At 38.3% G+C, this 25,595-nt stretch overlaps 1 protein-coding gene across 3 annotated transcripts in view; it reads left to right on the top strand.

Annotated features, from left to right (window-relative positions):
- ADD3 (adducin 3) overlaps positions 1–25,595 on the top strand; it is a 98,072-nt gene that overhangs the window by 18,416 nt on the left and 54,061 nt on the right. For 2 of the 3 annotated variants that reach the window (XM_017804047.1, XM_017804051.1), the window contains exon 2: positions 15,322–15,367. The exons of the other annotated variant lie outside the window; for it this stretch is intronic. The gene's annotated coding sequence lies outside the window, so the exon portion shown is untranslated. The remainder of the gene's footprint in view (positions 1–15,321; positions 15,368–25,595) is intronic. 3 annotated transcript variants of the gene reach the window in all.

Below are 25,595 nucleotides of genomic sequence, written 5' to 3'. Positions count from 1 at the left end.
TGGTCTTTTCCTGCTCTGTTCAGGATATAGTTTGGTATTTTTAGTCTTAGCAGCTCTTATTTGTTGTTTGTACATGTGCATGTTTTACTGTTTCTTGGCTTCATGTTCTGTTCTTGGTGATTCATAGAGCATCAAAATGCTCAGAAATCATGTTCTCAGCACTTTGGAAGACCTCTCCAGATAATTCTGAACACTAGTGGTTCACAGGAAGCAAGTGGGTGTGCTGCAGGAGCATTTGAGTTTCCCGAAAGTGCTCATGATTACTGAGGAACTGCTTTGCAGCTCCCTTCTGAGAAGAGTTTTAAATTTCTTCCAACTATTATTTAATAATTAAAATATTGAGGTTGGGAGGAAGTACATTTTCCTGTAATAAGGGCAAGTAGTGTTGAAAAATCAAGTGAAAAATTGTGCTGATGGACTGAAGTTTGATTTTTCCCAGGATGTAATTTACGTCTACAAAAGGCAAACTGTAGTATATTGGGATTAGTTTGGCAGTAAACTCAAATCACAAGTGACAGATTTTTCTTAGTGTGGAGGGAGTTACAGTCAGATATTCTGTGTATGGAGAGTCTTTGTGGGCCACCTATTAATGTATTATTATCAAAGTACTAAATTGAAGTTGGTTTTTTTTAACGTTTTTCAAATTTAAGAGGAAACATGAGGAGTTTATGAACAAGAACAGTATGACCAGAGGTTGGCATGTTGGAGACACTGATCACGGGCAGTTGCAGACAGTGTTCTGAAGGTTACCAGTGGATCATGCCAGTGGGCGGTGGATTTCCCCCTTTAACCACACAGTGTCACAAATAAACATGGTAATTTCTGCAACAAAGGCACTGCACTAGTGCGCATTGCTGACCTCATCCCAAGAAACGCACAGCACTAGCCAATTTCTGATACAGTTTGGGGAAAACATTATTTAAATACTTACTGAAAACAGATGTTTGGGAGTTCTATTTGGATATATTAAAGTCTTCTAAAAAAAAATCATGAACTGGAACTACAATAGCTGATTGTTTATACCTTTCCAATCCTTGGTGTCTGAGGCTGTGCTTTGATAATTTCTCCAAGGGAAACACTTGCTGGTGAGAAAGTGGAGTCAGATTGAGACCACCCAATAGTCACTAAATAGAAGTCATGGCAATATGTGTTTTTTCATTTAGTATAAACATTTTTGACTTAATGACTTCCTGTTTCTAAGGATGAGAATAAACTTGCTTAAAAGAAGAGGAGGGGGAATATTAAAACAGGAAACTTGCATGATTGCACTTTGCTAGTAAACCTGTAGGCTGATGCAAACTTAGGAGAAGGCTCATAAGATGTTATGATATTGCAACTTGCAATTCCTATGGTGTTTGTCAAGCAGTTATGGTTGTTTCCATAGAAATATACAAACTTACGGATTTTGCTGAACAGCAATGGAACAAGTAACAAGAGGTGGTAAATGGAACAGCAAATGAGGAGTGAGCTGGTGGACAGGAAGACAGTGAGGGGAGAATACAGATAGTGTCTAAGTAGTGTCTTGACTTAATAAAATGTTACACTGGATAGGATTTCTGTTTAACTAGGTAACAAGTCTCTGTTTACATTTCCAAACTTTATCTGAATGGGCAAATATTACTAACAAAGAGTAAAAAGAAAAGCTTAGCTAAAACCTCAAGATTAGACTTGAATCATTAAAACATTCCACAAATTCAAGTTGAAGATGTCTGTCCTAGTTTTGTTCCCTTTCCTAACCGAATTTGATGTACAAGTTCTCAATGTGACAGTGTTGTAGAAGCAGCACATGAAAGTGGCTGGGTTTTTTCTCAAGTTTAGCAGTTTTAGCAGTGAAAGCAAGTGAGTTGCAGAGATGGGTAAGGGCTTTTGTGAACTGAATGAGATGCACATACTCAGGGACTCTTACACTTTTGTAATGTCCTGTTTTATTTTAGACCTGGACTTGGATTAATTCTGCTGGCCTTTTAACATATATCTCATGCAGTCTCTATGTAGCATTCTATTTGATCAGCACGTGTTCTCTAACCTTCTTTTAAGTAATTTTTGTTGAAGGGATCAAGGTGTGTACAATGAATGCCTTTAGCCTAAGCCGAGGATCTTATTAGAAATACGGCTACTGAGAGGTGAGGAGGGGGATGGCATGGTTTGATTGAAACCAAATGAGTTCTCATCCTTCCATTCTTGAGGGAGGAATGTATAAAAATACTTAGCATCCTTTTTACATAGCAGTAATTTATATTTGTACTGTTCTAACTGTACACTTGAGTATCATTTCAACTGAAGGTTTTGAAGGAGGAAAATCTATTCCCTCCCAAGAGGGCTTTGCTAGAAGTGTGTTGGAGGAGCATGTGGAAGTGAGTCACTTTGACTAAGTTGCAAATGATATTTTGTCTCAACTGAGGAAAAAAGAAAAAGGTCCCCTTGATTTCTGAAGGGGAAAGAAAGGTTACCTGGTCCTGTTCTTATATCCTGGTAGCTTCTATTTTCGAGAAAGCTTGAGCTGTGTATTGTGGAATGAAGTGTCTTTCAAAGTAAAGATGTGAGAATTTCCTTTTGCTTCTTGTGGCAAAACAAGTTAGACTAATTGAGCGATCTTCTGAAGCTTTGCACAGTCCAGGCATTCATCAAAGGAGAGATTTTTTTTCTCTGAATTTAAGTAAGTTTGGGTATCGTTCTTGTCTACATCTTTGGTAAACTAACTGTAACACTTGTGTATAGTTTTAATGGCCCCGGTTTTTTTTCTTTTCTCCTTTGGAAAACAGGAATCCGTGTGGCGAATGACAAACAAGGATTGCATCAGTAAACTTTGTTATAGTATCTGTTGCAGCAGTGTCTCACAGGATCTGTCTTTTGTCTCTGCACGGTGGTCCAACCAGGCACAACTGTGCAGCAGCAGCGTTTTCATTGGGCTGACCCCTAAATATATTCCAGTTATCTGTCACTTAAGAAGTTGTGCATTTATTTTCCTGTATTGTTATTTTCATAGAATTTCTTCATACCTTAAGACTGGTGTAATCTCAACATGAAATTTAATATCTTTGTTTTACCTGTAAGTGGAAAAAGGTGTTAGGAAGCAAAGCCTGGGTGGGAAGCAAAGGCTGCTTCACCATACAGCAAATAGACATTCCTGTTGCACTTATACCTGAAATAGCCACTGTCATCATGTCACCACTGAAATTCTTTACTTGTTCTTTTCCAATTGATAGCCTAAATTTCTCGAGTTGTGGAACTTCTCATTAAGAGCCTAATCTCCCCTTAATAATGTTGTCTTGAAATGAATTTCAACACATGCTGAATTTGTCAGGCAGTGGTACAAGAAACTTCCCTAGTACCAGGCATGAAGAGGACACCAGTGGTTCCTGCTGCCTCCCTGGCATGTGTAACCTGGACATTCTCATCTATTCGGTTTTAGCCCTTCCTTTCATATGCCTCTTGACTTCTGCTTGGTTTTATTGCTGAGTAAGAAAGATATAGACTGAAATGAAGAAAATCCTACCTGCTAAACGTGCCTGGAGTGCATGTTAGGACTCATTTCCACAACAGGTGTTAGAAGTTTGGTTGCTTGTTGTGGGTATGCCTTGCTTCCTCTCTCTGAAGTGGTAAGTGCCCCTCAGCACAGGAACTTTTGAGTACAACCTTCCTTTATGGGCATTTTGGATGCAGAAACAATCACACTTTGCTTGAACAAAGGTAATGCAGTAAACAAAGTGTTGTTGCTTCTAGTGCAGGGCAGTGAGCAGCAGCATCCTTCTGCTTGGGGAAATATGATTATTCATCTCTACTGGAATATCTCATAAGGTACATTTTATAAGGAAAGGCTTTGAGACTCAACAGGAAAAAATGCTATATATACATATATCCCATTGAATACGGAATGGTATCTTAAAGAAGCGTGTTCTTGCCAGAGACGAGATCAAAGTTATTTGACATTTCCACGTTGTGTTTGCAGCTAAAACCATTGTTCTGATTTGCATTCAGAACGATGCTTGTAACAGACCATTATCTGGATTATTCAACATGTATAATTAGGTATTTGCTTTCTTTTCCTTTCAGAGTGTCTGTGTAGGGTTTTAAAAATTTGAATTAAAAATGATCTGTGCACTTTCATACAGCATTTACGTAATTAATTTGAGAGGTTGGTCAGAAGGATTTATTTTGAAGCTTTTGTGCCTAAAATAGGTTCCATTGATTTATAGATAGAGATGAATATTGATGTACATTCTACAGTGGGATAGCACAGTGGAAATAATATGACAGCCTGTGGTAATGTATTTGGGATTTCAGGCCTGGGCTGTCATCTCTGGGCTGCTGGCCTTCGTGCAGACACTTTTAGCAGTAGACTCTTAACACTGATATTTCAAGTTGCATTAATGCTTTGCTATTGCAAAGTAAATAGCTGTGCAAAAAGAATTGTCACTGTCCAAAACAACAGAGCACATAGGCAAACCAAGGAGTTGAAATTAACCTCACTCAAACACATTTATTGAAACTGCTTTAGAAAGATTATATTTTCAATTCACCATCTAGTTTTTATTGAACATAAAGGGGACATGGATTTATTTTTAAATGTGAATTTAAGATTATTTTTATTTATTTTTGAAACTCTGTGTATACCCAGAGAGAAGCTGTCTTGCTGTGTCGTGAGAATGATGGATTACAAAGCTTGCTTTGCCTCTTGCAGACACATACACGTGTGCAAGCTCTGTTGCTAAGCAGTGGGTTATGTGGCTGGTTGGTAGAAGGAATGTTTCATTTCAAAGTTTAGGAAGTGCACTACGTACCTCTAAAGTTTTAAATTCTCCAAAGAATTCTGATTATTTTGGCCTGGAGGATCTCATCATGTGTAGTCCCCTGGTATAGCTGCCCTTTGGGTCTGTCTGCATCCTGAGTGCAGTCCCTGCATGCCAGGGCACACTGCCAGCTGGGGAGAGCATCTGAAACAGCCCCATCCCATCAGGCTTGGAGGGATGCTTTCTGAAGTCCAGTACTTATGGCAGCAGGGAAACCTGGTTGGCATTCATGGTGTGGAAACCCCTCTTGAAACTCCCCACCATTTACCTGACTCCCTTTGAGTTCTTGTACAGAAAAGTTTGCTGCCTCACTAGTTATAAATTTGTTTTTTCTCTGAAAGAGGAACCATGAGACGTGGGCAGTCATATTTTTTAGAAGTCACTGAGGAGCCTCTGCATGCATGAACGAGCAGACTATATTAAGTGCCAGAGGTATTATTTTTAGTGTCTCTTCCTGCACTGCAGTTGAGAGGAGTAGGCTGGTACTGGCAGTGAGCTGGTGTGCATCCTGCTTACACCCTGTGCTCTCCCTCCTCAAATAGATGCATGTGCCTCACCAGTGAGGCTGCCAGTTAAATTGCTAGTTTAGGATGCTCAAGGTTCCTCAATCGGTTTGGAGGAATTTTGCTTCTTGTGCTTTCTGCAGCTGATGCTGTGTTTGCTACAGAAGCAGCACAAACACAGAAATTTTGTTCCCTCAGATTCTGCTCTGTTTCCTTAGAAACTGATTTCATAACGTATCTGTGGACTGAGCATCAAGTCACTTCATATTCTGTATGTTAGAAACCTCTAAAATCAAATCGATGCAGACTAATTTCAAATATATTGGTCTTCACTTCTTTGCAGTTTCTTCTCTTCTCTGCAGTGAATCTTCTCTTACTGATCATTTTCCAACTCGGCTGTTCTAGAGAATAGAGCCCATTAGGCTGTGATTGCTATTCCTTTGATTAAGCTGCAAGGAGTTGTCATTGCTGGAAGTAAAACTTATTTTTAGTAGCTTGCATGAAACATTCAGCTTGTGTCTCAAGAAGAGGAAGTTCAGTTGCCTAATTGATTATTGTCCATGTCTTCACTCCAAAAAGAAAAAAGTATTGCGAAGTATGGGCAAAATTTGAACAGCTTGAAATCACATGGAGGGGAGAAGTTCTTCTTAGTAGAGGTATCGCTCAGCTGATAACAGATGTCCTGTTTTTGGTTTTTTTTTTTTCTGGTGAGTAATTTGGCAGTGCTTCCCTAAAGCAGAAATAATGTTGCATCTTCACTTCGGCTACTTTTAATGACAAACTGTGTTTATTCATACTGATGGTCTTTTTTAGATTTTTTGGAGATGAGGAGGTAAAAAATGGGAAGGGACAGTTGAATCAGTCTAGAAACTGGCATCTATGAATGCAAGGAAGCAGAATGTTTGGTTCTGTTAATATTGCATTAAGTCCTCTTTTCACAGATGTGGAAGAGGTAAATGTTGGCAGGGGAAGTGTTTCTGCCCCAGCTTTGTACCCTTAATTATGCTGGTTCAAGCATTTGTGTCCAGAGCTTTTGCGTTATTTTATATGTGGTAGTGTTTGGCTGAGTTATTTCAGTAGTTATTTTTTGAATAATGAATAGTGGACCTATTCATTACATTTTTAATTCACTGTTACCTCTCTACTGTATATTTCCTGCTCTGATGAATTTACTGTACCGGTGGTATGCAGCCTCCTACACATCTGTAATTGAACTTGTACTCCTTGGTATTCCAGAAGAGTTGCTGAAGGGACAAGAAGATACTTAACATGATCATTACAAGTCATTATGCTTCTGAAAGCTCACTTTGTTGAATTAAATTCAGAGGTTCAACTTGAAAATAAACAGCAGCTAAGCAATCACCCCTGTAGAGAGATATTTTTCTTCCTAGTATGTGTTTTCTAATTTGTTACACTATAGTTCTACACTGGCATTTTTCCCTTATGCAGGTATTAAATTAGCTCATTAGACTGAATTAATATTTGAAATTAATCAGGTGTTTGGATCAAGCATTGCAAAGCATTGAGAACCTTCAATTCCTGGTTAAAAAGCTGAATGTCAAGTATTGCTCATTGCTTTCATTAATTTTCCCTGTAACAAAGGCACGAATCTGGCTTTCATTTAAACTTGATGCAGATTTCTGGTGCGTATCAAGTGGAGCAGAGTAGTCTGCAAAATAACTTTTAATGATAATCTGTAGTTGACTACCTTTGATCGAAAGAGATAGTGTGCCTTGAAAAATAGGGTTATAAAATGTACTAAAAGGCACACTTATATGGCAGCTCAGATAAAAACAGATAAAAGTAGGTGGGGTTTAAGAACATGTGGTTGGAAGTAAAACCAGTTTGATGCAGTTGCTTGTCTTCTGCAGTTTATGCTTTTTCTGCGAGTGTTCCTCAGCACATGTGATCCACTGTTTTGGGAGAGGGGTCACAGCATAGATATTTTGATGAAAATATCATTTAAAAAAATGACATGTCCCTCTTTTCTGGAGGAGCTGAGATGCAGCAGTTGCTGCCAGGGGGAGGGATACCATCAAAATGGGTACAAGTTCAAAAGTAAATGTTTGTCTCTGTTCCTTTTAAAGTTTGTCTCTGATCTTAGTTTGGCAATAATTCACTTCATTTGCAAAACTCTCTGAATAAACACTTTGGTACAATTTCTTCTATCCTAAACCATCATACGTGAACTTTCATGCTGTTTGTAAGGACTTTTGTGACGAAAAGGTGAAAACTGAGGGGAAAAAAAATAATTTCTATTTTTTAATTTTTTTTTTATTAAGGCAGCACTAGAAAATGGTAAGCAAAGAAGTTGTATGACATCAATAGAGCTCACGAGTAAGATTGTGTGAGCTCTTCATAGAGAACAATAGTTTTTTTTGAGAAAATAAGAACTTAGAAAATAACTGCACAGACAAGACAAAAAGATAGTAAGGAGGTTTTTCTTTGTTCATGAACAAGTTTGACTTACTTCTTAGTAATGTAAATACAGTCCAGATGGCTGGAAAGTACAAGATGCTCCCAGGGGTTAGGGTGGAGGTTGGCTGAATTAAGCTGTGTAGAAGTCAAAAGTGAACAAGTGAGATAAAGAGTTTAAAAAAAGGAAAAAAAGTGTAGTTGGTTTCTATCCTTTCTAAGCTTTGGGGCCTGGATTGACCATTTCAGGAGCATGATTAAATAGAATATAAAGAGGCAACATTTCTGTTCACAATGTCAGAATTAATTAGGAAGAATACTGATGAAAGTGTGTTTTTGTTTTACCAGTTGGTCAGAAGTTGGTCAATTTGTAAACAAATCATAATCTTAACTTCCAAATACAGCTTGTTCCAATAAATAAGGAGTTCAGTACTTTGTAGCTGAGGAAAAATATTTTAAGATCTGTATGTACACTGAACATTATTAGTTTTGCAGTAATGGTGGTGTCATGAATCCAGCTACGGCTTTATCCGTAAGTTAATACTGGAAGAAAATAATTCCATACTTTTGAAGTTTATGTTGTGAAACATCTTCTGGTCAGCTGTTGTCAGACAGAGATTCCTCTTGAGAAGTTGTGTCATGCCTTGATGTGACTGGGCTAAGTGTCCTAATCACTATTGGGAGCACAGGGAAAATCCTCTCCAGCCCCTTGAAGCTTCAGCTGCAGGCCTTCACTTTGATTTCCACTATTCTCTTCTTGTTTGCAGGCACAGTATGAGCCAAGTTTCAACAGTCTCAGAATGTGCCGCAGAATGCCAGTAAACCCTGCTGGAAATGCTCAGAAGTAATATTGCTGTAGTAGAATCAGAGGTTCAGAGCTGAAAGACAAAACTGTGTGAGTGGAGGTGTAGAGGTGCTGTGGATTCAATGATTCAGTAATAAAACCAAAACAGTATTAAAGGAAAAGGTGAGATTAGAAAAGAATCAGTGGCTTCTCAGGTGGTCGAAGCATCAAGTTAGCAAAAATTACTTCCTAGTAAAAACATCCCAAACAGACATTTTTTAGAGATGAAGTGGCAAAGGCAGTTTGCAAAAAAAATTGCTGTGAAATGAAATGTAGCATGAGACTCTGCCAGGTCTTATTGTTATTTAATATGAAGACTTGGAAAGAGTCCCTATGAGTCTTGCCTTGCTTTGTATCCTTGGGCAGACCACTGCTGTAACTGCAGGTGTGTAAGTATATATTTTACATGCAAGTCGAAGAGAACGGTGTTTCAAGTGCACATACCCGAGCGAGTTGGGAAGTCGGTCTTGTTTCCTTCTGTGAGAGATGGATCCCAAGGAAGCAGAGGTCTTGCTACTTGAAGTGCCCATTCCTTTCTTGAAACTTTGATGCTTGTACCTTTTCTGTTGCTTTAACCTATGCTTTTTCATTTTTCATAATGAAAGCTGAAGGAGCACTGTCCACCTCCCCTTGACAGGCCTTTTCAAAGCTGCACTTGGCATTTGTGTTTTGTCTGGTTTGAAGTACCTGTTACTGAAAGAGATGCAGTTTATTAACACACACCTTTGCTCATGCCAATCTCAGTAGGCTCTTCACCTCATTTTAAGGGACCAAAGGAAGCAGAAATATATAACGTAGAAATGATTTTTCTGAGGCCACTTAGGAGGCTTGTAGCAGAACTGTACCCGGCATCCGGATCTTAAGGCCATTCGGATGATTTCTGACAGTGCCATTTCCTATTGCTTGGACTGTATTTATGTGAAATTTAATAATGCAGTATTTAAAATACCTCACCTGAAACTGATTTTACAGTCTTCCTGAGAAAGTGGTTAAGGTAGCTACCAGACAGCAGCTCTATTCTGTACAACACCAAATTGTTGAGCATTGGGCTTTTATTAGTGGGATTTATCAGATGACAGAGGTAAAATGAAATAACAAGTATTATCATAAACTATAACCCATAAGATGAGTGTGAATTAGTGCCTTCATTTTCACATGTATTTATTTCAGCCAGAAGACACAATTAAAGCTTTTCAGATATTCTTCAATAGCTTGGATTTTTGCCACCTTTCTAAAATCAGTCTCTGCTTCCTTATCAACACCAAAGCTTCCACTGATGGTAGTGCTAATTCAGCCTGAGTATGAATGTTACATGGACTTTGCCCGGTAGTTTCTTGTCATTCTGAACATGCATCTTGTTGCAGTGACTGTAGGAAAAAATAAAAATGAAATGGGCATTTTAATGAAAACTAGCAAATAATTTCTTGCATAGCTTGGTATTATTATGTTCTAGTTATGGAAATCCGTGATGTGTTCTACTGACTTTACCTTACGGTCTGCAGAGTTTGGGTAGTTCTCTATATCATCACCAGTGAGATTAAATTGAAAAGCTTTTGGTACATGTTTTTTTTCTAGGACACTGACAGTAATAAAAATAAAAGATAGCTTTTGAGTAGTGTTCTAAATCTCAGCACGCTTTGGCACTAGTCAAGGTTGTGTAACACGCTTTGGTTATCTAGTCAAGATAACTGGAAAAATAATTTTTGCTCTACTATTATAATTAAACCAAGCTGCTTCTTTGCATGACTTATGTTTAGATCTTCAGAATCATCTAAAAAGGAGGGGAGAGTTAATGGGTTTGACTTGAAAAAAGTTGAATTCTCCAGAATCATGAATGTACTGTGACAAAAGGTCAGCGTTCAAGAGTTCAGTGTGCATCTCCTATAGAAAGAAAAGATTAAGAGATGCAACAGTTAAAATAAAGCCTGGCTTGAAATTTTTAGCTTCCTGTTTAGTAACTTCTGGTAAATGGTTTTGTATGTGAAAATATTATGGGAGACTTGCAATCAGTGACTATTTTATTATTGATTATCTCAGAAGATTGAAGTACAGTATGGACATGTTTCTTCCTCCCTGGTGCCATTGGGACGAGTTTGTTGATACTTTTGGCCCTTTTTGTCTACACATGGGACATCACAGCCATATCCCATTTTCCCTTTTGAAGAGCATGGAGGATTTTCCCGTGTTCCCTCCTAAAAGGGGAAATCCAAAATTTGAAATCTTGTAATTGTAGGAGTGGTTTCCTTAACTACAAGAGAAATAATCTCTCTGCCATGGATTGTAAACACTTCCACACAAGCAAAGTCTTTTTACATCTCTATCTCAAGTTAAGACATTTGTCTGTCTTTTCTACTATCCAAAATTCTTGACTTGTTTGGCAAACTAATTCCATAAAGCTGTGTCTTTCATGGACTTTGTTTGTTTTGGTTTTTTCTTTTGAAAACAATTTGGTCTCTTTGTAGCACATTTCAGTTTTGTTCTGTTTTTATGACTTCTTCTCCTTGCTTTCCTTCAGCTTGAATGGAGAGAATTAAGTCCAGTTGTAGCTCTGATTATAATCTTGCCTTAATTTAGTTGCAAATTTGCAATGACAGATATTGGTCAGGGTGCTGATGTAGCACCTTTTGGCATTCCTGGTCCCCTCCTGGATTCTGACAATACTCTCTGTTTTTACAATTGCTTATGTTCATTTATTCTCCTTTTCCCTCTTCACAGCATGGAGCTCAGCACAGAGTGTAAATTGCTTTCTCTGCGATAGTGACTTGTTAATTAGCTGTCTTTGTCAGTCTTGTCTTGCCTTTCCCTTGAAGTGTCTCTGATACTTTGTCTCCTCATGTAAGGTCTGAAGCCCAGTAGATTGCGAGCACTAAGGGTGCCATTGCCTGAACATATACACAAACATTTCCAGCTTCCTTTGGAGGGATTCGCAGTGTCAGTTGGCATCGCTCAAATAATAATCCCAAATGGAGAAGGTGGCGTGGAAATCTATTCATTGGAATTACACAGAGGATATAAGATACAAAGGGTGTACTACCAGTAGCATTGCTTTTGCTTTCACTAACCAAGTTGAGCAAAAACCCATGTTTTTGTGCCAGTGCTTCTCCCTAGCCTCACCTGCCTTACTTACTGTCAGGGAATGCTGCGGGAGTGAGTCTTGTTACTGATGTGCTGATTTGTGGTTGGGGCTAGAGATCTGTTTCTGGTTAAAAGGGATGTAACGTTATTTGGGGGAAATCTGACAAATAAATAGAAAGTGCAGTAGAAACATAAATTTTGTTTAGATAAGATGCTAAATAATTAGACATAAGTTCTCTCTCTAAACGTCAGGAGAAATATATTCTTGTTAAGTCTCAGGTGCTGAGTTAAAGATGTCTTGTGGCCCTGGTATGATACTTCTGTATTCTATTATATCATCTGTTTTGTATGCTGAGTGCTGAGAGTGGAAAAGATGGAAACATGGTTAGCTTGTCAGTTGTTTCCAATGAACACATCTCTGTTTGGTGGAACTGTTTGCATTCCTGTGGCCAGTGGTATAAGGAAATACCATGTTATGAAAAATTCCCAATTGTTTCCTTAAGGGCTCTTAGACTTGCACAATCTTTTGATGGTTTTGTTTGTTAAAAAGAAAAGAACTTAGTTGCTAGCCTTTCAGTTTGGAACTCAAAATTCTCTTAAATATTTACTAGAGCTTTGCTTTTATACTCAAGGTTTGGATTCAAACCAGAAGCGTATTTTCCTATTGCACACTGATCAGCCATTATAATATGAGTAGTTGAGGAAGATTATAATTTCATTCCAGGACATGTTTCTTTGGGATATCCCATCAGTTCCTGAACTATCTGTCATTATGATTACTCGTACTTTCTGGATGCAGCTCTAAAATGTTGCTTCTCTGACCGAGGGAGTGGTAGCTCTCAAGTAACCAAGTGGCTTTTGCACTTTAATTCTCAAGAAGATAAATGGTATCTCTGACACACAAATTGTTTTGTCCTATAGGCTGAAACCCTCATGTAACATTTAATTTGTACTTGCATTTTCAATATCCTGTTAAGATTTGTGTAATATGCCTGATTTCTGACATACACAGTTACTCAGATGTATTGCAAATTTTTTTGAAGCTGCTCATGTTCAATATTTGTCATATCTTGAGTTAACGTCCATCTCTCTTCCTAATTTATTCATCCAAGAATGTATTTCAGTTATTATTTTCCCTGATCTGAGAGCTGACTTTGAGTTTGTTCTTTAGTGTGTGACTGTTACTCCTTTCCAGATTTTCTTTTTCTAGTTCTTGATATGATCTGCATCCCTTGTTACTGATTGTATAATTTTATTTTGGCCATAGAGTCATTTTGATGAAAAAAAGCTGAGAATACAGCCTAAACAAGCACAGTGAAGACAACTCCTGGCCAGTGCCTACGTCAAAGAGTTTCTTGCCCATACTCCAGGGGTGTGTAGAGCAGGGTGAAAAGACCCCAGTGGATTAAGCAGAGTGAATAAGGTCATGGTACCAAACAGCATAGTAGTTTCACAGTTGTCAAGTGTTTTTGTTGTTGTTTTAATAATGAGAATTTTGAATTGGAATGGGAGGAAGAGCTTGTGAAAGTGCATTGAGTGGTAATAGGGAGAAGGGTCGCAAAGAGGGAGAAGAAGGAAGGGATTGTAGCAAAGAGCTTGTGACAAAGGGCAGAAAAAAAATTTGCTCAAAAGCACATATATTTGGAGTGTCACGGTTCCTGGATTCAGCAGTTTCCCAGACTGCCTCCTTTTACTGAGAGCTGTAGGATCTCCAACTCCCCCAGTGCCCAGAGGTGGGGACAGAGCTGAGCAAGATGCCCATGCTCCACTGGCCCCCATGGGAGAGTGAGCAGTGCTCTGCAACTCTAGGGAGGCTAAAGCATGTCAAACACCATCAGATATGGGCATCTCTGTGCTCTAACAACCAGTGCTATTAGACCTGAAGCTGGCAAAATTGGAGAGACTATCAAATTTTCATGTCTGAGAGTGGTCTACTGATGCCCTCTGGAAACAGTAGCTGCTAGCCTGCAAGACGGGGGTCTCTTCTTGCTGGTGACAGCTACGCTTAAAATAACATATCAGGAACTTGCATAAAAATAGCATTCCCTTATCTCTAGCAGTGTGAAGTAGATGAAAAATAAACTGTACTCATGCCAAGAATAAACAGTCACGTTAAAGTGTTTAAATTCCTGATGCTGTGGAGTACTCCTGCTTTAATGTGGCATTTTGATGCCAACACACTTCCTCTTCTTTCCCCAGTCACTGCTATCACTTTGTGTGCTCTGCCAGGGAGCATTGGCAGGACAGCAAAATAAGCAAATATGCCCAAGCCCCATGCAGAGCACCTGGATAGAGACAGTTTTGTCCCCTAAATCTATATTCCTCTCAAGTCTAAAAGTAGGTGAAATTGTTTTGTGGCTGTTTACCTGTATTAATACACTGTGTAAGTACATTGTTCGTTCCTAAATGCAGACGTGCTGAAAATAATGCCATACTGTGGCAACATTTATTTTTCAAGTGAGCAAGGAATTGACTTTCTGTAACTATAATTCAGGGAAAATAGACAATTTGAGCACATGTGCACTAACATTTTAACTTCTCTTGGAAGCTTGTTTTTTGCTTTGGACAATCTTGTGGCAATAATCTCTTACGGTAATTTTGCATAATTCTACTTGCATTATTTTTATGTACCCTGTTTTTTTCAAAAGTTAGTTCTTTACTCCTGACACTCATAGAGAACGTTGAATAACTGAGCTATTAGTGATGATGGGGAACAGGATAACCAACCTGCTGGAATGTTGAAACTGGTGAAGTATTTGTAGTATGATAGTAGAAAACCTAGAGCAGTAATGTTTGAGGATACTAAATGAAGTCATGAAAGAGTAAAAGGGAAAAGCTGGGGACGGTTGAAAGAGACTGTTACAACCTGATGAATAAAAATGGGTTAACAGGTTGGTGAAAAGTACCAGCCATGCCTGATGGTTGGCTGAGCTCGGTGTTTTCACAATGCATAAAATGTCTAATTTGCCATGTATAGATCTTAAAAAAGAAAATGTAGCATATGTTTTGTATATATGTATGAAATCAAGGAGTCTGGCCCCTGTACCCCAGGAAATTCAGCTGTTTTTCCTTGGCGGAACAGTTCAGGGAAAAGGGGAGGTGATGGAAATGATTTCTCAGGTTTGACTGAAGACAACTTGTACTCAAAGACCGAGAGGATGAAAGATGAAAGAAATAAACAATTGCTATTTTATTTATTAATTTATTTTCATGTTAGAAGACAAAGGCAAGAGGAAGACCCATCCCTGCTCAGTGGTGGGAAAGGGTCAGAGCAAGGCAGTTGTTTCCATATGAATTTGCACGCCAGCCCTCAAAGGGGGGTATTGTGTCGCTGTCCCGGTTCCCCACCTGCCCCACAGCATAGTGACTGCTCTGAAGTTCAGTTCTTCTGCTGGGCTAGAAGAGGAATTGTGGATTGTGGCTGTTACGCTCTATTTTAAAAGTGAGGCTGGTAGTCTGGATTTTACTTTCTGGTTTGGAACCTGGTAAATGGCAAGATTCCCAATGAGATGCTCTTAAATGAGATTTATGTATGTGAAAAATGCACTATATGGTAACAAAATGTAATTCAATGAAAAAATCTGAAAAGAGTTCAAGAAACTGAATGTTGCATCAATACTTTAAGTGTACAGTATATTCCAGTAATATTCAAAAGTCTACCAGAAGTCAGTCATCTCTTTCTTCTGTTTTACAGGTCAACTACATTACTAGAAAGAAGGAGAGCTGTGGAAAAAATCAAGGTACCTAAAAAATTTTACTGTCTGAATTCTTGGCTGTGTTCCTGCTGATCATTTAGTGTAATGATTTTAAGGGGGGAGAGGGAACTGAATCAGAAATTGGCACTACCTACGTCCTGGGGACCTCACTGCCACTGTCCAAGTTTGCTTGGCCCCGGCAGATGAACCTCAGGATTAAAGGGTGGGCTCAGTTCAGCGCACGCTGTGTCTCACCTAAAAAAAAATCCACTGCGCAGGCTCGAAGGGTTAATGACCTTTCCCAAATCTTCGCTCGCGAAGACTGGCCATTATATACAGACAAAAAAAACTTTCACAATAATCTCATTAATGTTGCACAGAATACTTTCCTCATTGTGGGATGAAATTGTACCTCAGCTTTGGGGTGTGTGCAAGAGTCCGAACAGTACTGCATAATATTTGCTCTAAATATGTAATGGAACTGCATATGCATAAGGATAACAACATGTCCTGCTGGTTCCAGCTACAGTGAGGTGGATATTCCCTATTTGTACAGTGGGATGCATGGACTAGTTGATAAGTATCATCAAAGCTTGCAGCTTTGACATTCTTCACAGTAGTTAGCAGACTTTGCACATCAGTTAGCTTTTATATGTACAGTTCCTAAAGATGCAAAAGGAGGAGTAAGAAAGTGGCAGAACCTGAGCAGCAGCCTGTATTTACAAGTGAGGAACTGAGGATTTTTTAATACCTTTTTCAGACACTGCTGTTATGTCTTACAAGTGTTCCTGTGGTATAGATAGCATATATTGTGTTGTGTTCTTCATTTTTATAATGATAGGCAGCAAGCATTCTTACAGTGCAGACTTTTAGGGATTTGGATGCCTAATCTCTTATCTGAAGTATTTTTTGTCTACCACTCTTGTCTGTAGCTCCTCAGGCCTAGATTAAAATAAGACAGTGTTATAACTTGCATTTTCATGCCTGTTATGTAACTAAAAAGACTATATTAAAATAATCCTGTTGCTAGCACTTGGATTTTTTTTTTTTTTAGTTGGAGAAACTTTCTTTCCTTTATTTGCTGTGAAATATTACCTGTGAAATGCTACATGTACCTTGCAAATGGAATGCTGTGAGGCAGAAGCAAGGAAGGAGTAAAAATATTACCATTTCATTAAAATGTGAAGACAATGGCTTTGATTAATAAAAGCTGACTTTATACTTCTGAGCATTACAAATTGAGAGGTGCTGAGCTGCCTTCTTCCACTAAGAGTGCATCGAATTATTACTGTAAACTCTAGCACTTTCTGTCCTGTTAATGCTAAGTTTCCATATTTGTAGCTGTATAGGTTGCATGTACCACACCTGCAAGAGCAGTGTGCTACAGATGAGAGTACAGTTTATATGGAATTAATTTCTCAAATTTCTACTATTAGTACAGATTTAGAGACTGGTTATATCAAACATTTGTCTTTGTGATTTAGGGAAAAAGTAACAGGTGTTTTTGTTTGGTGTCTTGAAGAGTGTGGGAACTGAAAAGAAAGGACAGAGAAACTTACAGTGCTGGTAAATATGAAATGTGTTCAGTTCTTGACCTGTTGGTGGGTAGTTATGCTTACACTGCAGGTGACACAGAACTACTCAGGTCTGTAATTTGGACAGAATTGAAAATACAGGAGAGAAATCCTGTCCAAGAGCAAAACTGGTGATATTGGCAGTGTTCATCCATAATGCCTTTCATTTCAAGAAACAGAGTAATTTCCTGGTCCTTTGACTTTTCTTTAAGATCACTCAGATGATTGGTTCTACCTTTAAATTGAGGTCTTCTGTGATGCTTGGGGTATTTAAAATATAAGATGTTTTCCTGGGATCTTGGGACAATGATATACATGGAGTCCCAATGTGGCTGCATTCCCTGCAGTGCTGGACTGGCCTCCCCTGTAGGCTCCTGGTAAGATGAGAAGCTGGCATAAAGCATAAAAAGGAATTAATATGTGGCTGGAAAAAAGATACAAGGGAGTCAGACATTTTATCTGGCGTCTCCAGTGCTGAAGGAGAGGTTTCTGTCTCTTTGCTCGTTTTAGACAAGAGATTTTACTCTAGACGTTCCTTGCCCCTCACTGTGCAGAACCTGTCAGATCCTTTTCCTGACACTTTCTCCCCCGTCAGTCCCTCAGAAGGAGTTCAAAAGAGATTTTTCCCAATAGCAAAAGGAACCAGACATGGCCTTTCTTACTAACCCTGCATCTGAAGCATTGATAAGTAACATGTGGCTGGCTCCAAACTGCTGACTTTCCCAACCATTTAAGAAAACACTGTTAGGAGTCCGGTTTTAAAAGAAACTATAGGATTGTTCTTCCTTCTTTGCAATTGCTCTTTTGTGTAATGCATCCCAAGAGTTTTGATTCTTTTCTATCTGAAGCAGTCAGAATTCACTACTGTCTTTCTGATTAACACATATTGAAAAGAAATGTCAAATTTTTAAAGCTTTTCCATATGGGAAGGGTTTCTTTTTTCGTAATCTGTGTCACACTGTTTAAGCTGTAACTTTTTTTCTTTAATGCCTTTGGATCATCATTGTTTGGGAGTGCCCTAGTAGAAAGAAAAATATTATTTTTAAAACTTGAGACTGAGTAAGAGGAGCCTGGAATTGAAATCTACTGTCTTGCATAATTGTTTAAACCTGCTACACAGTTTGGCAGAGGTACAAACCAAGAGGTCTTTTCCATAAAATGTGGTTGGGGCTTCATCTTCAAAGACAGGGTATGCCTGAGGACAGCTTCTAGTCCTTTTAATAAGGATAGAGCTCACTTGAAAGGCAAGGCTGAAGATGAAGAAGAATGTGTAACCTGGGGGATTGATCTATTCAATAACAGCAATCTGGTGCATGCCATTATAATGATGGGAGAACATGGTAAAGCAATTGCCTTTTTCTTTCCTGCTTTGTCTAAGGAACAGTCTAAAGTAAATAGTTCAAAAATACAGTAAGATTCAAGATTAATCTAAATATGTTTTTAAATCTATCACCTGAATTAATTTTTTTCTTTTAAAAATAATAATAAAACTCTCAAGCCCTCCTTGAAATACAGGGAGTGTGGCTGCATTACCCCATACCATTTAACCTGGTTAAATAAAATTCAGTGTTCTCTTGGCTCCTGGGCATCTGCACTTCCTTTAACTTCTGCTGTCCCACATGGTTTATGTGAGGAATTTCAGTCCTTGAACTATTAAAACATTCAAGGGACTTGTTGGGGCTGTTTTCTGAAACCATCTTGCAACACTCTTGAGATTCAGCAAGTTTATAAAGTTGATTTTTTTTTTATCTAATACAGTTTTAATGCCTCTCTGTGATATGAAGCATGTTTCTGAGCCCCAGGTAGAATTACTCATTTTGCTAGAAATTGAGACTTTTAAAATCCCCTTACTCATAATACTGAGGAAGAGGTCGAAGTAGAGCAGAGCAGGACAGTTACCAAAGTATTTTTGCATGTTACCAATATAGAGTTGACCCAAACTTTTGTCTGTGCCCTACTAGAAGTGTCAGCCTGTACTGTCCCATTCCTCCCTCCCCCCCCCCCACATGCATGATATAAGGGCATACCTGTTTTGCACACTGGATGTAGCAGCTCTGGTGAAGGTCATGTTCCTAATTAGTCTGCTGTACTTTTGAGAGGGGCTAAATGTTGTTTGTGGAACTATTTCAAGCAAGCCCTTGAGTGCTTTCCCCTCCCTGCCCAGTGCATCTTTCAACATATCCATCTCCATGTTCCTACCAGCCCTCACCCTCCCAATCCAGCAAGGAGGAATTGGGATGGACATTGGCTCGAAATCCTTTAGGCACACTACTTCCTAGGTTTGAGCAAGGGAAACTGTTTAATAAGTGTTTACTTCTGGATATACAGGAGTTTCATGCAAACATAGAGGAATTGTCTTCTCTGTCTTTTGTCAGCTACTAGCCCTACGGAACCATACTTGAGCATCCTAGAGGCCTGGAATCCTCTGGTTTAATGTGGCTTCATTGTCCTTTCTAAGCCCCATTGCTAGAGTCAGCTTCTTATTTTGGTCAATTTTTTAATTGGGGCTGATTAAGTCCCCCAAGTGAGGCTCTTCAAATGTCAGTGTAGATAATCCTGTCTGCATGAATGATGAAGCAGAATATATGATACAAGTGTATTTATGCCTTAAATGCCTGTTTCCAGTAAATATTCATAAAAAGAAGTTGGTTTTGCAGTCTGGTAACAAAGCCAAAATTAAATGCAGAGTTGGGCTCATGCACATTTCATGAAATCATGTAATCTGATACCTCATTCCCCACAGTGAATCAGTTTGAAGCTTTTTTTTGTTCCTAGCATGGAAGTTTCAATGCATAAAAGTGAGTCTTTGACTTAATCTTCTCACTAAGTATTTGCAGTAGCAAACAGTAATATTGGTTCATACTGTACCTGCACTCTACATTTTTCTCCTACGGAGTGGAAAGAGATAACCATACTCATCATGAAGATGACTGTATTTTTCTGGAGTCCTGCATTTGTTGGACTTTTTCTTTCCTGTTGAGGTGAAGAAACTTTCTGGAACTCAGTTCCTGTTTGCTTGGCTGGTCTCAGCCTTGTCCAGTATGGATAATGACTGTATCTCCTGACAGTATGGAGGCTGTATCTCTCCCACTTCTCCAGCTTTCCCTGCTGGTGGTAGTGCTCATGCTGAACTGAGCTGTTCACTGGGACCACTTGCATCAAAGCACTGCAGCTCTGCCCAGATACTCATAAACAAATGAAATACATCGTGGGATATATATTGTGCAATCTAAAGTAATCAAAGGGAATTAAAAAAAAAAAGACAAAAGGAGATCCTATTCAACATTTCTACAGTTGTTGTCTTTCTCCTGGAAAAAACCCACTTGCTTTGTGTGTAGCTCCTATTCTTTGATACATGTGTGAAAGAGCTGGGGGATTGTTGATTGTGTTTTTAATTATTATTTTAAACACACCATAATTTTCAGTATAGATTGCTGTTACAAAATAGAACCTGGTTCTCTGTAACCTCAGCATCAAGCTGATGATTATCTTGTCTCAAAAGAACCAAACCCAAAGTTTCTGTGGTATAATCAGACTAAGCTTGAAGCACTTGCACTGCTTGTCTCACTGTGATAGAAAGCTGGAGTAGCTTAGTAGTTGAGGATGAGGAAGATTTATAATTAAAACAGAAAAACATCATCCTAGGATACTTTCAGAATTGCTGCTCCTGCTATGATCCATAGCAGTGAGGGAAGCTTATTCAAATTCCTGCAGCCTTTTAAAACATGAATAGGGTGCTTGAAGCAAAGATCCTGCTCCCTCAGGCATGCTGCTAATCCTTGAGTTTGTACAGAATTTCTGTAGCTGTGACTTCTGGTGTGGATTGAGAAAAGAGACATTCAGGCTTTCCCAGACAGCATAGTTTTTGAAGGTGTTATTTTAATAATGTTAAAATCCTAAATCGTTGGTGCTGCTTTTTTTTTAATTCTTTTCTCACTGTTTTGGGGGGTTGTTTGTTTGTTTGTTTGTTTGTTTGTTTGTTTTATTTCCCATGAGTGCCTGAAATGGGTTGAAGAGTGTTGGATTGGTCTTTGCCATTTTCTCTTTCCAATGCCTCTCTCACAGAAACAGTTTGCTGGCAGCAAAGTTTCTATATCTCATTCCCTGTCAAATTCCTCAGTCCGTGTGATAAAGGAGTTTCATGAGAGGCAGGAAGAGGAGGAAGACAGCATTCATGTAAAGTCTCTAATTGCAGCAGGGGCAGAGGAGCTTGGTGGGCACCTCCAGGAGGAGGAATTGTAAGGGAGTGTGTGTTGCTGAGCATGGGAGAGAAGCACTGGAGCTCTGGGGTTCACCAAACAAAAAATTGTCCTTTTTCAGGTGATGCAAGCAGACTGTTAAAAGTTAGTAGTACAGATTGTGTTACCAACCCCAGTTAATTATGAATTAATGAAGAACAGCTCTACAGAGAGGGGTTGATGTAATTATTCGGTTGATTGTGACATGGTAATCAGATTTTTAGATCTTCATATGTGATGCTGGAATTCAAGCTGAAAATAATATTCAAAATTGCAGACTGGCATATTTTAAATGATTCAGCTTCTCACTACAAAAGAACAGATCTAGCTTAAATTTAAACATTTTTTTCCAAAAGGTAAACTCATTCTGTTTTGCTAACATTATAACTATTAATGAAGTGGGTTTAAATGTGTCACCCTATCTCTATCTCATTGCACTTAATTTTTTTAATTGCTCTTTAGTTTAGGAATAAGTCTGTCCCTGATGGCTTAAAAATATTGAATCTTTGTGAGCATAAAAAAAAATGTGGATAGATGTGTATTAGCTCATCACTGTGTCTTTACCATGGAGATTGTTGGATTTCATCTGGTTTGACTTTATTCATAAACTGAGTAGAGTGAATGAGGAATATGTGTTTAAAAATTGAATTTTTTTCTGAAGAAAGACTTAAAACTCTCCCACTCAATAATGATTTAATACTTGCAACAACAGCCTGTGTTTTTAGGATTTTCCCCCCCTTCACTCATTGAACTATATTCAGAAATTACAAGGTCCTTAGCAAACATTGATATTTAGAAAGTCAGTTTAATAAACATATAGCTTTTTGTTTCCCCTCTGCTGAAGCTGGATTTACTTAACAGTTCAATTATAGTACCATGGAGATTTTCTCGGTCTGCTAATGACCTGTGACTCTTCATAGAGAAGACTCTGTTAAATGTGGAACTAGTTTTAAGATTCAGCTTTGTTGTGTACCTTGCTGGGTCAGGTTAAAACAGTGTCAGCTGAGTTCTTTGCAGCTGATGCTCCTCTTAATTCTGCTTCTTTTGAAGGGCTTATACTGTTAACTGAGACTTGCCAACACTCCAGTCTCTGCTGGTTATCAGCATGAAGTGCCAGGAAGTGTGATTTGTGTTGTGTCATCTTTAGGCTGAGGAGAGACTTGGTTGAAGGGGGATGGGGTAAAACAATCACTAACAAAGCATGGAAGTATGATTTCTTTGTGAGCTGCATTCAGGAACTGTTTACCAGTGGTCAACAGTTGCTTTTATTGCCCAGTGTGTACCCCTTAATGTAGAGATATGGAGGGTTTCATGTCAAGTGGTTCAGTTGGAAGCTTGTCTATACAAGTAATTGGAGTAACCTGTAATTCTCTTAATTTTAAATTCAATTTATTCACATTTTTCGGATTAACAGTAGTGCAGCTACACAAATCAGTAAGTGAACTGCTGAATTAGATGTGTTTATTCTCCATAGCAATAGACCATTTATACTGGACATAGATTGTAACTTTAGATTGAGTTAATTCTTCTAATAAGCTAAAGCAGTCAAGCCCCCAAATATTACAATTTAACGGCAATAGAACAAGCCTCTTTGCATTCTGTTTGCAGTCTTTGAATGTGTGTACCTTGAAAAAAAAAAGTTACAAAACACATGGTATTATGAAACATTGTAACTCACAAGAATCCCAGTCCTGGTTGTAATACATTGAACAAGTCACCCTGATGTTCGGAGCAGCAACCTGCTCCCATGAAGGTACAGAAGGAGGTAATTCTGTGGGTGTTTCCAAAGGCTGCTGATACCACTCTCAAGCTTGTAGAAGGCAGTGACTTCAGAAAGCATCAGTGTTGCTTTAGATGCATTGGCAACTGAGATCTGGAATAGCAAAGCTGTTCTTACCTGGCTCCCAATAATATATTTGCATGATTAAAGTTCACTGGTCACATCTGAACTGGTGCACTGAACCCTGCAATTCTCCTGCCAGCCTCCTGCCTTTGCTAGTCATAAAAATGAGAATGCTTGTTATAAGGAAGTTGAAGATTGGAAGTAGTAAAGTGTCTTTTTAAAGACTGAATTAGAAGTTGGATAAAATGTATACCCATCTATCAAAGACTTCAAACTTTTTGTTGTTGCTGCTTTTTATTTTTAAGAGGTAAGGAGGGTTTCAAAGCAGATTTTAGGACTCTCTTAGCAACGAGGAACCATCTTTCTAAAGCTGAAGTTTCCTCTGAAGAAAATAGAAAGGGGAAAAAAAAAGCCTCTCACAAATTAAATTTTAAAGTATAATAAGTCTGTCCAAAAGATATTCTGAGAAACAATTTGCTAAAGATACCAGAGCCTACAATAAATCATTTAAATTGAATCATTTCAAGTACATCAGAAATGGACATCCTGCCAGACAGACTGGAGAGCTGATAGATGCCTGAAGTGTAAAAGAAATACATGATGAAGATAAGCCACAGAAAAAAAGCTAAATATTTTTTACCCAAATTGACTTTCCTGAGAGATTTTAGTGCAGGAACTTCACTTCGTAGGTGATATTTTGAGAATTGGTCTCAAATTGAAATGTTGGTATAAAAGACTTTTAGAACATTAAAAAAATGTAGCAAATTGCCAAGAGTAGATAACATTTGTTCAAGAGATCTTATAGTAACTGCCGGTGACAACACTGATCTGGCAACTGTGATCTGTTACTTAAGGCGGCTGCGAGATCAGAGGCAGGAAAATAGGTGAACACAATTTCAATATATTAAAAGCATTCCAGAAATAGTCAGGGTACCACAGACCAGCAGGTCTGTACAGGCAAGTTGGGGTGTTTCATTAGGAACAAAGACCACAGAATTGGTAAACACGTGGGCATATACAGTTTATCTCATTATTTGAGGAAAATATTTGTGTGCTTCAAATAGATGACCTTTAGCCTTAGGGTGGGACATGCAGTTATTTAACTCTCTTCTTTCTCCTCGTCTTCAGCTTGTGGAATTGAACTTGCTGTTGGTGTCAAATGCAAAAAACCCCCACTAATTTGTTCTATAATCATATAACTTTGTGAAAAAGAGACTTACTTAACAGCCAGAAACAGTATACTATACCACAGTGTAACTTTGTGTTAAATTAGATGTATGTCAATAAATAACTGGATAATAAATAAATATTATTAATAATAATAAATACAAATAATAAATATTTAGTAGGAAATGATGGACTGAAATTAACTGTCTGGCATCAAGCACACTAAATGACCTGTATGTAGTCAAAATCTATGACTGCTGACATACGTTAGTTTAGATGTGAATGTTTATTCAATTTTGGTCAAGTTCTATCCACAAGATTTAAATGAAACTTAGTTTGTGGTGAATGGGACGTGGACATTAACTAGATTCCTATGAAATCCGCCAAGTCTGAATTTTATCCTGTCTTCATGCGTGGTTGGCACATGTGAGACTGGATGTGCGTGACTCTTTTTTACGTTGCTGATAACACAGACTTCTTGGTGAGAAGATACAAAATAAATAAGGTAAGGTGTCATCTTGCCATCAGATCCTGGGCATCAGGAAAAAAAGATTCTTTGGACTAATAGTGGTTTCAAGATGTTCTATGGGTACAGCCTCTGTAAGGTGTTTAACTTTGCATGTAGACTGAATACAGGGCTTTTTTCTGCTACTTATCATGCTAAGCAGAAAGAACTTGCATTTCACCAACTGTGTAGAAAGTTGCTGATGACCTGTGGATATTTGAAAAGCTAAGTAACTGTGGGGGAAGGACCTCACCTTAATACTGATTTGTGTGAAATAAATATTAATACCTTATGATGATGAAATAGCTTTAAAGTGAAACAGATTTACTAGACCAGCCAAAAGGCCTTCACCTGCAGCTGTACATCAGCTGGTATATCAACTGTGTATCAGTTTTGTACCAAAGAATTACAAAATGAGTGGAGATTACTAGAAAGGTCAGGTTACTTCCATGAAAATATTTTCTTTGACCAAATCTGTTCTTCAGTCTTTGGGAATATACAGATAAATTTACGCTATTCTCTTTAAAGCATAAAACACCAAGTTTGCACCATTGTTAGTTTGCACATCTTGTGTCATATGGAAGAAAGCATATGTTTGTAGGTGGGTACTGATAAGCTTGTATGATTTAGAAAAGTATTCAAAAATCCTTTCATCATCACTGTAACTTAGTGTTGCATGTTTGTCATGAATCATGCTAATTAAGCCCCAGATCATCTAGCTGTCATATGAGGACGGGAGCTTAAATTAGCTTTTACCAAACACATTTTGGTGCAGTACATCCAATACATTTCACTGCAATGAACTTTTTATTGCCATGAGTATAGCAAGGTGCTTAGAGTGGGCTAATGAATGCAAGGGGTTTATTGTTGCTTTGACCCAACTTTCACCATGATTTCTAGTATAAAGGAGTACTTTGTTTATTTACATGTCATGCTAACATGAAAT

The sequence above is a fragment of the Lepidothrix coronata genome, unplaced genomic scaffold (assembly GCF_001604755.1).
Source record: "Lepidothrix coronata isolate B3197 unplaced genomic scaffold, Lepidothrix_coronata-1.0 Scaffold8, whole genome shotgun sequence".
Lineage (NCBI taxonomy): Eukaryota > Metazoa > Chordata > Aves > Passeriformes > Pipridae > Lepidothrix > Lepidothrix coronata.
Note: the sequence above shows the minus strand (reverse complement) of the source record. Positions and strands in the feature narration are given on the sequence as shown.